General features: G+C 54.0%; 2 pseudogenes; both read right to left on the reverse strand.

Annotated features, from left to right (window-relative positions):
* Positions 1–236: 236 nt before the first annotated feature.
* On the reverse strand, positions 237–5,692 carry LOC111140294 (annotated as a pseudogene).
* A 5,168-nt stretch (positions 5,693–10,860) lies between these two features.
* The window catches only part of LOC111140295, a 3,677-nt pseudogene continuing 2,040 nt past the window's right edge, over positions 10,861–12,497 (reverse strand).

A 12,497-nucleotide genomic window follows, 5' to 3' on the forward strand; every position in this document is an offset into this window, starting at 1 on the left:
CATCCATGGGTAATTGAGAAGCCTGTTGCTTTGATTTCCAAAGTGTAGGGGTATTACTATCTTTGATGGCAGAATCAGTGACTCCCAGAGGGTCCCAGGAGTTCTTACTGGTCCATGTGAAGAGTCCAGGCTGGCTGGGGTCATCATTAGGTGGCACCCACTGTGGGCGGCTCCTGTGCCTTCCAGGGTCCCAGTGGTCCCCCTCCATGGAGTGTGGGATCAGGACCACTCCTGGGCTAGTGGATGGCCAGAGCAGCATACACACTGGGCTCTGCTGGGGGCTCCCCTGATTGGGAGGGAGGGGATGCCCTTGTCTCCTGTCTGAGGGTCAAGGGGTGAAGCTGGGTGTAAGTCACACCCTGGGATGTGTCAGATGCAACAACGTGCAGTGGGGAAGAGAGGGGAGGCTTGTGATTGAGAGGGGGAGCCTGGAGGCTTGGAGAAGAAGGGACCCACCTGACAATCTGTCTGCCTGTCTTCCTTTGCTTGTCTGTCCTCCGAGTCCAGCAATCCCTCCGACATGGGAGAAGGAGAAGTGGCCAGTCCCCAGCTGAGTCTTGATCTTGACGGGCTCACCTGGGCGTACGTTGGTCCCTGGGGGTCTTCATCTTGTGTGTTCTGCTGCGGACAGACAGTGAGGGGGAGGTTTGTCTCCTTGATTTCCCTCTATGGCCTCAGACAATTTTCCCCACGGTTGCCAGAGTGATGCTTCCAAACTTTCCTGCCCATTGGGTCACTTTCCTGGTGAACTCTGCAGGGGCTTCCTGAGCATTGGAGTGTATGATTCGTACTCTTGCTCTGATTCTATTCGAGACAGTGTTTCTTGCTCATTTGGTCATAGCTACATGGGCCATGTTCCTGATAAAGATTGATGCTGCCTCAGGACCTTTGCACATGCTACCTTCCTCCCTTGTTTTATTTCCCTTGGCCACACATTGCCCTTGAGGATGCTGCCCACTTCCTTGCATATTGTCCACCACCCACAAAGTGAACTCATGGAGGGTGGTCAGATTTGCTCACAGCTATGCCGGCAGCACTAGGTGGGGCCTGGCAAATGCTGGGCTCCCTGTGCTTTTTGCTGGCTGAATGAATGAAGGGGCTTCGTGACCAGTGGGAGAATCATTTCTTCATGCACCCTCTTGAGACGTGGGCATGCACCCCAACAACCAGAAGTCAGACAGTGGTTGAGGAGCCAGACAAGGGGAGCACAGAGGAGGCCCCATGAGGTCACAGTGGGCTGATCCTGGGTGCCCAAGGAGCGTGAGGGCCTCTGAAGGACACTAGTGAGATTGGGTGGTGTGAGGACACGGAAGTGTCCACTGGATTCAGTTTGGCACCACGAGTGCCCTGGAGTCCGCACGAGGGCTGGGGGTCTCATCCGATGGTCCAGCTCCACCCCCTCCTCAGGCTGAATGTCTTGCATGGCAGCGTCTGCTGGGACAGAACGGGGTGTGTCTCTTGGCAAGGTCCCCTGAGCCCTCCTCTCAGGGCTACAGACCCTGCCCTGCTCCCAGTTAGGGCATCTGCCCTCCCGGGGCTTCAGCAGTGGGCTGAGGGGCATGTGGGAATTCAGTCCTCACCCCTGACGCCGGACCCTCCCAGCCCACCCCCAGGGCAGCCCCCTTCCTCTCACAGAGGCTCTCCTCCTGGGCGGCAGGGGCTGGGCTGGAGCTGGGGAGGAGACAGGGTGTTAGGGGGGGCATAGCAAGGGCAGGTGGGTGGGAGTCTGGGGGACTGCGGGCAGGAGTTACCTGTCGTGCAGGCCTCATGTCCTGGGGCTCGGGGTCTGCAGCCCCTGCAGGATGTTTGGAATCAGTCTCCCTCTGGGCTGGGAGTGTACAACCCCCCCTTTTGATTCCAGGGAAAGATGCCCTTCACAATACTGTCCATGTGTTTCTCCATCTCCCCAGATCGAAAGGGGGAACAACCTTCAATTGGCGTGTGGGGGCCGACCTGGGGGTTTCTTTCTAGATTCTCTGAGTTGAGATTCTGCACAAGTGTCCTCCTATGCTGGCCTTTCCCACCACTCTGGTTTCCCTCTGGCCGCTGCCCTGAGCCCATCCTTGTTCGGTCCACGGGGCAGCCACCACACCTGGAGCCGGTCACCCCCTTCCCTTCTCACCCGACTTCCTTCCTTTGCCCTGATGCCCGTGTCGAACTGGGAGGAAGACGAGGAGGCCGAGCAGCAGGATGATGGCCACTGCAGCCCTGATGAGCATGTACAGGTACCAGTTGGGACCTTGGGCAGGAGCCACACCATGAATGAGCCAGTGATGCCATTTAACTGAGCACCTACTGTGTGCCAGGAACCTGCTGGGCTCTGTACTCTCAGCTCTGACCCCATCAACGATCACCCAGCAGACGATTGCTGCCCCTCCCTCCCACCCCACCGACAGAAAACTGAGGCACAGAGAGGTCATTCATGTGTCTCAGGTCACCCAGCATGGAGGTGGCAGGGCTGGGACTGGAACCCAGCTGTGGGTTCCCTGTGTTCTCCTCATGCTGTCCCCTGTGCAGACGCCAGCTCGCAGTTCTGGGGCCCCATCTGGGGCACAGCGTCTCTTTGCATCTTCTTCCGGAGCTGATGGTCCTTCCAGATTACTCTTATTACCGGAATGCCCCCAGCCATTGTGATTGTCCTCCCTCCCCTCCCCCTACAATGTCACTGTCATTGCTGTGAAAGGACCCATAGATCACTCCCTGGAGGGCTTCCCCATGAGCCCTCCTCTCCCAGGATCAGAGCCATGGTCTGATGGGAAATCTACTCTGTCCACGACTCTCTCCTTTACACTTGGGGAAACTGAGGCCCACACAGGGGAGGGGCACGTGCCAGCCAGCACCTCCGGAGGCCCTTGAACCGAGGGGGCAGCTCAGCCTCCGCTCCCCATGGACCTACCCACTAAGGCTGACAGAGACCCTCATTCACCCTCAGAGCCTCCTGGGGTCAGCAAGGGTGAGGTGCGGGGCATGCAGGACTCCCCACTGCACCTGACTGCTCCTCCCCTACTGGGCCCCTCCCTCTCCCTCTGCCATGACCACCGCAGCCCCCTCCACCAGCCTCAGAGCCCCTGGAGTCCCGAAGTCCCCCTGGCATCTCTGAAAGCCTAGAAGAAGAGCCACTGGACAGCAGCCCCTGTGACTCACAGTCAGCTGAGCCTGGCCCTGTGGTTGTGGGGCTGGCACCCATAGAGGGTCCTGGGGAAAAGAAAGGAGTGTGGGGCGGGGGTGCTGGAGCTTCCCCTGACACCTTATCGCTGCACACGCTCTTCCTCCTCATGTGCCCTGTGGCCCCAAATGTCCTCCTCCACCGGGACAATTCTGGTGCTGTGGGTGAGCGCAGGGCAAGGGTGGGAAGAGCCTGTTTCCCTCCTGTACCGTGAGGGGTAAACCCCTCTCCTGACATTCCCTTGGACCCCCTCACTCCCATCCTAGACCAGAGGCCTCATGGACACAGGGCCCTAAAGACAATGTGGGGACATGGAGGGGACAGAGTCAGCGACTCTCACCTGAGACCAGGAGTTCCAGGGTGTCACTGAGCTGTGACAACAGGTAGGGGGAGGTGCTGGTGGAGCCATAGCACCTGTAGGTGGCCCCGGGGGCTGGGGTCATAGGACTCATGGAGAATTCAGCCTGGTGCTGCCCAGCTCGGTACTGTGATCTAAGACTCAGCAGGGGATTGGCTGTCCCCTCCTTGGACAGAAGGAAAGTGTCCACAGAGCTCCGTGACTGACACAGCAGGGTCACATTCTCTCCTGGGGCCACCATTGGTCCCAGCTGCACGGAGAGGGAGGGTGTGTAGGGCAGCTGTCCTAGAGAGAGAAAGGGCAGGTGAGGGGCTGTCCAGCCCTTGTTCTTAACTGCGTCTATCTGTGTCCTCTGAGTCTGTGCCATCCCATCCCCTGTCTCTCTCTGTCTCTCCCTCCCCCGGGACCCCCCACCTCTGGTCCCAGCCACCACCACCTGGGGCTCCTCTGGCAGGACCTGTGAGAGTCAGGGTCCTGACTGATGCTGTAAGCCCTCACCCACAAGCAGGATGTCCAGGGGGTCACTGGGGGGCGACCACTCGAAGGAGAGTGTGTGTCCACCATAGCACATGTACCAGCCCCCGTGGGAGGGTCTCACAGGGCCCAGGGGGAAGTCTGCCCCAGAGAGTCCAGCCTGGGGCTGCCAGCCAAGCCGCCAGGCCAGGTCAGGTGTCCCCTCCTTGGACAGAGCGAATCTGTCATAGCCAACATCAGAGCAACACTGGAGGGTCGCGCTCTGTCCAGACGTCATTACAGAGCCCTGCTGGGTCAGGAGGGAGGGCTTCCCCGACACACCTGGGAGAGACCAGCCGTGGAAGGCAGGGGCTGCTTCTCCCCAAACTTCCCTTCTCCTGTCCTGACCCCCGGGTCTCACTGTCCATCACCCTTCGTGACTCTGACCTGTGAGTCCCCATGGTCCCCTCACCCACCCTCTCATTGGGGCTCCCCTGGGAGCAGAGTCACCGTTAACTGTCTGGTGCCTCAAAACATGGATGGGGCAACAGTCAGACTTTCTCACCTGAGACCAGCAGCTCCAGGGGGTCACTGGGGTCCGACCACACCAGGGGGGTGTTGCTGGAATAGCCATAGCATCTGAATGTCCACCTGAGGCTGGGGGTCACGGGTCCCACAGGGAACAGGGCCTGGGTCCCCCCCCGGGGGCTGCCTGGGAGTTCAGTGTCCAGGAGGGCTGGCGCTCTCCTTCCTTCATCAGGACGAACCTGTGGAATCCCATCCGTGAGGCACACTGGAGGGTCACGTTCCCTCCTGAGGTCACAACAGGGCTGGGCAGGGCTGAGAGGCTGTGTTGGCCATGGGATCCTAAGAGAGGAGGAGGGGGTGATGTTAAATCAGGCTCAGACCCCCCCCCACATTATCCCCAGACTGGGCTGTGAGAGGGAGACCCCTGAGAGCCCACCCCCTTCCTGAGGGCAGAGTCTGGGGCTGGGACTCTGAGTGGGCTCGCACCTGTCACCACCAGCTCCAGGGGGTCACTGTATTCTGACCAGTCATTTGGGCGTTCATAGTCACAGCAATATCTCCCTGCATATGCATCTGTCATGTATGTGATGTAGAAGTTGGCCTTGTCCCCGGGCTCCAGTGGCTTCTGTGTGTCCCAGGTCCATGAGTCCCCCTCTTTATGCAGGTGGTACTCCTGGGCCTCCAGGCTCCCCTGACACCAGATGGTTACAGGTGTCCCCCAGGGCATCACAGAGCTTGGCTCAGCCCAGATGGTGGGTTTGGGGAGGATCCCTGGTAGGAAACAGAGGCTGGATACAGACCTTCCCCATCCCCAGGTACCAGTTCAACCACAAACCCCCAGAAGTGCCCCCTGGGTCAGCCCAGAACTGCTGTTCTCCATCCCCAACTGCCTGGTGGGTGACCCCTGTCGCTAGTGAGGAGGTGGGACTGGGACCTTTGCGGACAGACTCACCTGCCTGTGCTTGCATTCTGGGGTCTACACTCAGCCCTGGAAGAGAGTCCCTGTGAGAGGTTTGCCCCGAATCCTAGCAGAACCCCTCCTCCCCATGAGCCTCCTGAGCCTGGGGTCTCTGACAGACCAGGGCTTGACTGTGGGGTGGCTTCCTCCCAGACTAAGGCCTCCCTTTCCCTCCTCAGATCTCACCGAGACAGAGCAGGGCCATGAAGGTGGGGGTCATGGTGTCTCATCTCTCTCACTCTAGCTGTGCAGAGGGTGAGACCACGGTGCCCACAGGACAGGCAGACATACAGGGTGTGGTTCTCAGAGGTAGTTGTCCTATCATGGGGTTGTCACGTACGCAGGATATGACAATAGGAAGGTGAACAACCCCTGCCCAGGGGCCTAGCCTGGCTCTGGTGTCCATGACGGTGCAGCGGGGTGGGGGGACCCTGGGGCTCCCTGTGATGCCCAATCAGATGAGGAGACCAGGGCAGGTCCTTCTCTCCCAGAGCTTCCCCCATGGGTCTCCTTCATCCCCACAACCCTGGTCCTCACCATAGATGGGTCCCCAGACTCAGAGCTGCTGCAGAGGACATGGGTTCCTGCCATGCTGGGGAGCTCATGTCAGAGCAGACACTCGTGTGATGTCTCTGAATGGCTCAAGTCGAGGTCACGGTGGCAATGAGCCCAGAGGAGAAATAGACGCAAATAGGGAAGGGAACACAGATCCTCTCTTGGCCCTGGAGTGTGGGCTCTCTTTCTGTCACAGCCTCCAAGGACTTCTCTATTTTCCTGTGACATGGTCCATACCCCATTCATGGGCACATGCCTGTGTGAGTCCCTCTTGGCTCCTCAGTGCCAGGGGCAGAGACGTCTTCTCCACCGTGGGGTCTTGCCTGTAAGCTATAGGGAACAATACTTGGGTGAGTGCTCTGATATGAGAGACAAAGCTGATTCTCATGTCATTACTACTCCAGTGTCCACTGCCCAGGTGACCATGAGCACAGTGACCTGGTCTGTAGCATGCTATCCTGACTCTACTCCTCAGAGTGGTTGTGAGGTCAGTGGGACCTAGATTGTGGATGGGATGAATCATGTTAGATTCCTGACCTGATTAAGAGGGGTGTGGTTAAGACCGAAGAGGTCCATGTGTCAGACCCCACAGTCAGGTTAGATCAGTGATCATCGTGAGAAGTCCCAGGGATGACTGGCCGAGAAAGGTGGGAATTAAGAAAAACAAGAGAGAGAAAGCTGGGATCAGGAGTTCTCCACAGGCTGATGACCCAGCAGAGCCCCAACATGCCTAAGAGACTTTATTTTATACTTTAATAAGAAGAATGCTTATTAGGGAGATTGAGGTTGGAGGACCACAAGTCCCAGGTGACCACCTTTCTTCAAAGCAAGAGACTTTTCTCAAGCATATTTACAGAGGAGCTCAAGGTCTGTGTCAGCATGACTGCGAGAGCTAATGTGATCCCAATCAAGTATGGAATGAACTGCAGGGATTGCAAGAGCTAGTCCTTGGCAAGACTCCCGAGACTGCCAGGACCCTGTCAGCTTGCAGTTAGCTCTCCACATCCTTGAGAGACCCCATGTGTCTTAACACCAAGAAATGCTATTTATAATGTTTCTGAAATTATTAGAAACAGGTATTTGCAGGAAATGAGAAATAAAAGTTTCTGAAATTGACATGGACCACAATAGAAACGGAAGTGAAAGCTGAGTGACCGCTGGTGCCTGGGGTCAAGTTGGGAGTCGTCAAATTTTATTTTTGCCTCTGTGTGACCAGAACAGGAGTCCACATTATCACAGGCACGAAGGGCATCCAGTGTCTCACTGACTGTGGAAGCAGTGTGACCCTTCTACCATGTGTGGGGTGGGTTCTGGCATGTCTATGCCCATTGACCCAGCCCAGACATCAGCACTGAGCCATGTCCCCTCTGTGTGTGTGTGTGGAAGAGTTTTGCCCAGTGAAACCCTCATAGGCAGCTGTCCCTGTGTGAGTGTGTGGCTCCCGTGGGAGTCATCCCTGCCAGACACATCCCTGCTCAGATGCTAAGTTGGGACAGTGGATGCCAGAGGTCAGTGGGGCTGTAACCACCCAGCCCTTACAGTCCTGAGCTTCAGGACAGCCCTGGAAGCAATTGTCTCTGGAACTCAGGGGTGTAGGAGGTGTTGTCCAACAGGAATGGACATCAGAGAGTGACCCCAAGGTGATAAGGAGTGCTCAGGAAGACTGTGTGCAGACCCGTCAATCATAGCCCAGGACATGAAACGGCAGGAATATAGGAAACTCATTTTATGTTAAAAGTGTGAACTACTGATAGATTGGAGCACATCGAGTGTTTGCAGCAATAATGAAGTTATATTATGAAAGAACATAGAAATCTGGAAATGAATTAATTCAATTCTCTGTAGGTAAAAAAATAAAAGCAAAAACTTAACGTGAGTAATCATTCCATCTGTGAGAAGATGCAGCTGAAAGGCAGAACACGAAATTGGAAGTCAACGCTGAGGATGCTTTGTCCGATGACAGACAGAGAGACTGAAATGAGAACATGCAGATACCCAGGGAACGGGGGGCCGGTGGATACTGTGAGTCTGGAAGGAGAGCAGCGAGGAAGGTGTGAGGCAACAGTCCGAGGGGCCAGTGGTCAGGTGTTGCAAAGAGACACAGACAGAGCAGGAGGCTGCTGGTATGCATGGATGTGTCCCTCAGATCTGTGTCTCCGTGTCTCCCGATAAAGCAAAGGAAGTTGACGGGAGCTGAGTTTTAAGGAGAAGAAAAAAGCAGAGAGATCGGGATATGCTCTTTTACGGAATCATGAATGAGGGATGCTTTACTCGCCCAGGGGAGCTTGAAAGGACAAAGGTAAAAGTGTTGGCAGGGCCCACATCCTCAAGCACAAAGAGACAGGGACTTCATGAAGCCTTGGGCTTCATCTCTGTGAGGGAGGAGGAGAGCCCGTCAGCAGCAGTGTTCCCAGCTCCTCATCATTGGGTCCTCTCCTGTACTTGGAACAAGGCAATGTTTTCTTTCTTTTTCTTTTTCTTTTTTTAATCTGGGAAATCAAAGAAATTTTTATTTATTATTTTTTATTGTTTTTTAACATCTGAATTAAATTTTATTTTATTAGTGTTCCAAGATTCATTGTTTATGCAACACACCCATTGTTCCATGCAATACCTGCCTTCCTTAATACCCACCACCAGGCTCCCCCAACGTCCCCTTCATTACAAAACCCTCAGCTTTGTACAGTCAGAGTCTACAGTCTCTCATGGTTCGTCTCCCCCTCCGATTTCCTTCAATTCACTTTTCCTTTTCCTACTCCTAATGTCCTCCATGTTATTCCTTATGCTCCACAAGTAAGTGAAACTCTGCTGGTTCTTTTCTAGAAAGCATGTGGATGGCTCTTACTTTTTTATTCAATCTGATACCCTGTGTCTTTTGATTGGAACATTAAGCCCATTTATTTTCAGAGTCACTATTAAAAGAAGATGTGGTCCATATATACAATGGAATGGGTGAGCCTGGTGATGGGTATTCAGCAGGGCACAGATTGCAGGGAGCACTGGGTGTTGTACGAAAACAGTGAGTCATGGAACACTGCATCAGAAACTAATGATGTACTGTGTGGTTATGAAAAAACAAAAAAAATCTGCATGAGATTATCAGATTTACAAATCTATTCATAAGGTGTGGTGAGTGCACAAAATTAATTTTTTTACACTTAAAATGCTTGCTCAAATGTATATAATTATGGAGTATTTCATATCTTATGTTATCTAAACATGCAAAGAAACAGGCATAAGCCAAAATCACAACTACCACTTCCCGACGGTGAACAGGAGAAGAACGAGGCACAAACAAATCCGCTTCCAGAGAGCGGGAGCAGGGGTCCACAGGTGCATAGACCGCAACCCAGAGCAACTCTTCAGTCCCATATTTATTAGCTATGAGATAACAATAAAAGGAGGAAGCAGATTATAGATAAACGAGATATGCCTGTTCAAGCACTATAGGATTTGGGGTTGAGTAAAGGCATTTAAAGGAATCATCTAATTAACTACAGGTGATCTCCCGAGAAGGGAAGATAACAGAAGTTCCGACCTGAGCAGGTGGGCGATCCCAGCTGCTCCGCTGGAAGGATGTGTATCATCCTCTCCTCAGGGGCCCCTGCAGGTCCACGATCAAGCATGTGTGGTCAGTACATTGTTCTGAGGGACGGTTATACACAACTTTATCTTCATTCATACATTCATTTACTTATTTATTTATTTTATAGATTCTATTTATTTATTTTTGAGAGAGAGAGACAGAAAGAGAGAGACAGAGAGCGAACACAAACGGGAAGGAGGGACAGAGGGAGAAGCAGATTCCCCACTGAGCAGGCATCCCGCAACACAGGACTCCATCCAGGACCCTGGGATCATGACCTGAGCCCAAGGCAGATGCCTCACAGAATGAAATTCAAAGGCGCACAAATCACAGCTAAAAAAGAAAAAAAAGGAAAACCCATTTATTCCTTGCAGTCAGTGTAGCAGCTCCCACCTGACTTCACCTCAAACACCCCTGAGCTCACTCAAACTGATGGTGTTTCTGGAAGATTCTACCATGTGTTGCCACATGAGGACAGAACTCTATGAGTCCAAGAGAGTTCAGGGAATGGTTTTGGATTCATCTGTTCCAAAGCAGACCTAATTTCACCCACTTATTTACTTATGAAAACAATCTGTGTTTTGGGCTGAAGGGACAGAGGACAATAGCACCCATCAGGGAAGGTGGAAATGGAAAGTGAAGGAAAATGTATCCCATGAAGGTGGACCAGAGCTGCCGCTGTAGGAACGTATGAACCAGGCATGCTGTGTGGGATGAACCCTCAAGTCACAGGGATGAGGAAAGAGAGGAGCAGTCAAGAATGTCCAGCAATGCAGGAGGGAAAGCACCACAGGTCACGAGGGACCAGTCCCGGACAGGGAGCAGCCCAGACATGTCCTGCGCCTGAACCATGCTTCCCCTTGATGTTGTCAGCAGACAGATCAGCGAGGGTGAGCTGCAGGCTTTCCTCGAGATCCCTCTGGGCACCTGGATGCATGTCCACAGCTCTGCCACACGGAATGGTGGCTTTGCTCCCCCTCACGTTTAGCTCCTGGCTGTGTCTGGGGTCCTTCTCTGGCTGTGCTGAGCCTCTAGCGGCAGAATCCCAAGGACCACCAGGATCAAGACAGCCACGCCCAGGCAGGTCAGATTCTCCACTGTGTAATCTCTGGGGTCCAAGGCTAGGAATGAGGACAGAGAAGTTGCAGAGGTCAGAGAGGACCCAAATCACCCAGGATCCTGCATGTCCACACAGGGGACCTGCTTCCCCAGACAGGACACCCCCTCCATACCAGCACCATCAGTGGAAATTTCTCCTACTCACCACTGCTGGGGTCTGAGATGTTTTGGGGTGGGCTCACGGTGCCAGCTGCTTCTGCAGGGAAGATGGAAGCAGATGGAAGGAGCTGGAGACCCCTGTCCCGCCTGTCCTCTGCTCTGTGTCTCTATCCTCAGCCTGTCACTATGTGGTTTTTGTACAGTTTCTGAACTAGCCCTTCTCTGCACTAGAGGGCTTTCCTCTGCTCTCCTCACTGGATTCCTTCAGCCTCCTTGTTCTCTTTGATTTCAGACTCTGCTTCTGAGTCACTTGGGATAGATTCTGGCTGTGCCCCACCAGCTCAGGGTTGTAGAGAAAAATGGCCTCCCAGCACAGAAATCATCATGTCCTTGCATGTTCTCTGTTCTGTCTGGGACACAAGACCTCCTGGGCTCATGTCCCTGTAGATGACGGTTCCTACTTATTCAGTAGCTGAGGTCCCAGCAGCATCCATGGGTGAGGGTCTGGAGCAGGGGCTCCTGACTGTCAGGAGCACAGAGGGGATGATGTCTGGGGCTGGGTCCCTGTCCCTCCATGTCAACCAGCTCCCTTCCTTCAGGGTCTGCACTTTATTCTGTGCCTACAGTATTCCTCCTTGGTTATGTTCATTAATTCATTCTTCATTTACTTACAGATACCCACAGTGCCACACACAGAGAGAGAGAGGGAGGGGGATCTGTGTGCACACATCTACAACAGACATATAAATATGTATCCACAAAAGGTGATGGTCAGGCACTGGTTCATAGGAACATCGTTATTGCTCGCATGCAGTGTGGATGGAGATGGGAAGAAGAGCTACATAAGTAAATAAACCAACAAACCAACCAACAGATAAACAAACAAATAAGATAAATGAGACTCATTGAAAACGTGCTAAGATCGGGGAGTTCCCAGAGCTGGTGCCCCACAAGGACCGTGTGAATCCATCTAACCCCAATGCACACAGGAGAAGGAGGACGGTTTCTGAGTCTGGCGTCCCTGTCACCTGAGTTCCCTTTGTCCTCATCTGCAGGTGCTGCTCTAGAAGGTGTGAGAAGCAGACACAGGGACACTGGGCCACCTTCCACACACATTGTAGAGAGGACAACAGTGCACATGGACATAAGGTGCAGCCTCCCTGGGGACTCCTGTGAGCCGGGATTGGCCCCTCCTGGGTCTCATGTGTGCACCGAGGGGCATGGAGGTGCACAGGTGAGCACAGGTGGGGGGCAGCAGAGTGGTGCCCACAGGTGGGAAGGATTCTGTCCAGGAGAGTGTACCGTGGGATGACAACACCATCAGATTCTGCTATGGAGGGACAGGAGGTGAGTGGGAGGCACTGTCTACTCACCATCATCCTCACTCACCCCCCACGCAGCCCCTACTCCTTACTCTGCTGAGACTGCAGGATGGGTGACCCTGGGTGCACACTGTGGATCTTCCCAACCTCTCCAGGGCAGGACCCTCCTCTGTGGAGCCCCCGTGGCCCCCACATGTGTAACTGTGTCAGGCTTTCCTGAGACGTGAGTCCTGAGCTGACAGAGCTCAGACAGGACATCGTCAGGGACCCTCACCTGAGACCAGGAGCTCCAGGGGGTCACTGGGCTGTGACAACAGGTAGGGGGAGATTCTGGAAGAGCCGTAGCACCTGTA

Source organism: Enhydra lutris, unplaced genomic scaffold, assembly GCF_002288905.1.
Source record: "Enhydra lutris kenyoni isolate GAN:26980312 unplaced genomic scaffold, ASM228890v2 scaffoldscaffold426, whole genome shotgun sequence".
Classification (NCBI taxonomy): Eukaryota; Metazoa; Chordata; class Mammalia; order Carnivora; family Mustelidae; genus Enhydra; species Enhydra lutris.